Raw genomic sequence first — 2,433 nt, forward strand, 5'->3', positions numbered from 1 at the left:
AAGATCTCCATACCAAGATCCAGATCAGAAACTTCTATCTCCCAGTCTCCAGATTAGGTTCACTGGTGAGCCTTCCAATTCTGGATTGTAGTTCATTCCAAATATAGTCAAGTTGACAACCAGGAATAGCCACTACACTATGCCATGTTTGGTTGGTGTTCCTGGTAGGCCTGCTCTTTTCTAAGGGAAGGTGGATGTGGTGTGGATCTGGGGAAGAAAGGAGATGGGGGGACTGGAAAGACTGAGGAATGGAAGGAGTGGAAACTGTAATTGAGATGTAATATGTGAGAGAAGAATAAATTTTTTAAAAGAACAGTAAAATATGTAACATCTAACAAGATCAAATTCTTAATCTCTACTATCCAATTAAAATCATCAGGCCTACAAAAGTAGAAAAATATTATCATAATTAAAAGAAAATTAAAAAACTCAAACAGACCCATGATAGAATTAGTAGACAAGAATATTAAAAGTAATTAAAATGATATTTGTTAACAGGTAAAAGGTAAAAGATTCCTCACTCTGGAAGGAAGCACTATATTACACACACACATATACATACTATACATTACACCAGAGAAGATTAGCATGGCTCCTGCACAAGGACGGCAGAAAAACTTGTGAAACACTCCACACTTTCAGAGAGGTATGGAAATGGGTGTTGCAACACGTGGAAGACTGATGGACGTTTGAAAGTGTGGAGCGACCTACCTGAGAACAACCTACCTTAACTTGGTGAAGCTGACAGAATGCTTGACATGGGCTTTGAACACCAACAAGGAAAATCATGAATCAAATAAGACTGGACAGGCAAACATTAATGTAGAGTGCAACCTGGCCAAAAGAAGTAAGACAGCTTGATGAAGATTTCCTGACAGACAATATTCATATCAATACGAACTAGAACTGAGCACAAGACATAACAAAGACTGTGGATATATGTCATGATGTAGAAAAGGGTGAAATAAGTTTTCATCTAATGATCATGCATGAGGAGAATAAAACCATTGTGTGTTTTGTTTTGTTTTAAGAAAAGAAAATGTGATGAATTTACCAGAAAATTGAGGAGGGGTGGGTGGCCTACCATGGGCATCTGTATTGACCAGAACCAACAGGAGCATGGTTAGGGTCCAAATAAATTCAAACATGGAAAAGCCCCTATTCTGATTGCAATCCATGTGGCCTCAAGAGGTATCGATGTGGAGGATGTGAAATTTGTCATCAATTATAACTACTCTACTTCCTCAGGGGGTTATATTCATCATATTTGAAGACATGCTCATACTACCAAGCCAGTCACAGCACATACTTTCTTTATACCTAATAACATAAAGCAAGTGAGCAATTGTCTTAGGGTTTCTGCTGCTGTGAAAAGAAAATATGACCACAGCAACTCTTATAAAGGAAAAACATTTCATTGTGACTGGCTTACAGTTTCAGAGGTTTAGCCATGGCAAGAAGCATGGCAGCATGCAGGTAGACATGGTGTTGGAGAAGGGGCTTAGAATTCTTCATCCTGATTCAAAGGCAGCTGAAGAAGACTGAGATACACTGACTTGTCTTGAGTTTTGAAGACTTCAAAGCCTGCCTTCACAGTGACAAACTTCCTCCAGCAAGGCCACACACCTCCTAATAGTGTCACTGACTATGGGCTAAGCATTCACACACACACACACACACACACACACACACACACACACACACACACGAGTCTATGGGGGCTATTCCTACTCTAATCACTACAGTGAATGACCTTATCACTGTGCTTCAGGAAGTTAGTTAATCAAGCAATTAATCCCAAGCTGCTTCAATTGGTTGAAGACAGAGGCGTAGGTTGTTCCAGAGGTAGAGGAGGCACGCTCCTCTTGACAGAAACTCATCTTTAGAGATAGGGAAAACTCCGACAGAGATTATTCTAGTCTGCTTCACAGAGATTTGCGACTAAAACTCAGAATGGTGTTTATAGTGATGTAAATTATACCAGCAGGAGTATTGGAAGTAATTTTCGATCTGCTGCTATTCAGACCAGTTTTAGGACTGGTAACCCAACAGGGACTTAGCAGAAGTTATGATAGCACTTGGCAATATGGAAGCAATGTTACAAATTTGCACAAAGATATGTACCAACAGGCATATGCATAGTCTGCTTCTGCAACTCCTGTGCCTATGATTGGCTATCTACAGCCACAAGATATTCTCAATTACTGTTCTTCATATTATATGTTATCAGATAAGATAGGTATTTGACACAGTCATGGCTGCACTGTAGCAGTAATTATGGTGCACCTTTTTCACAATTTAAAATGGATATTTCTCTACATTTCTAAAATAATTTATAGTGTTTTTTTTTTTTTTGTAGTAGAAAACACAAGCAGCGTTTTCACAAAACAGTGATCTCAAATACAATAAATGAAGTTTGTATGTGGCCTTCCA

General features: G+C 38.9%; 1 non-coding gene and 1 pseudogene across 1 annotated transcript; both read left to right on the forward strand.

The window, feature by feature from the left end:
• LOC110330839 overlaps positions 1-2,142 on the forward strand; it is a 132,415-nt pseudogene extending 130,273 nt beyond the window's left edge.
• On the forward strand, positions 538-640 carry LOC115065331. Its single transcript, XR_003845108.1, has one exon. It is a non-coding gene; the product is annotated as a U6 spliceosomal RNA (small nuclear RNA).
• Positions 2,143-2,433: the final 291 nt, after the last annotated feature.

This window comes from Mus pahari, chromosome 13 (genome assembly GCF_900095145.1).
Source record: "Mus pahari chromosome 13, PAHARI_EIJ_v1.1, whole genome shotgun sequence".
NCBI lineage: Eukaryota > Metazoa > Chordata > Mammalia > Rodentia > Muridae > Mus > Mus pahari.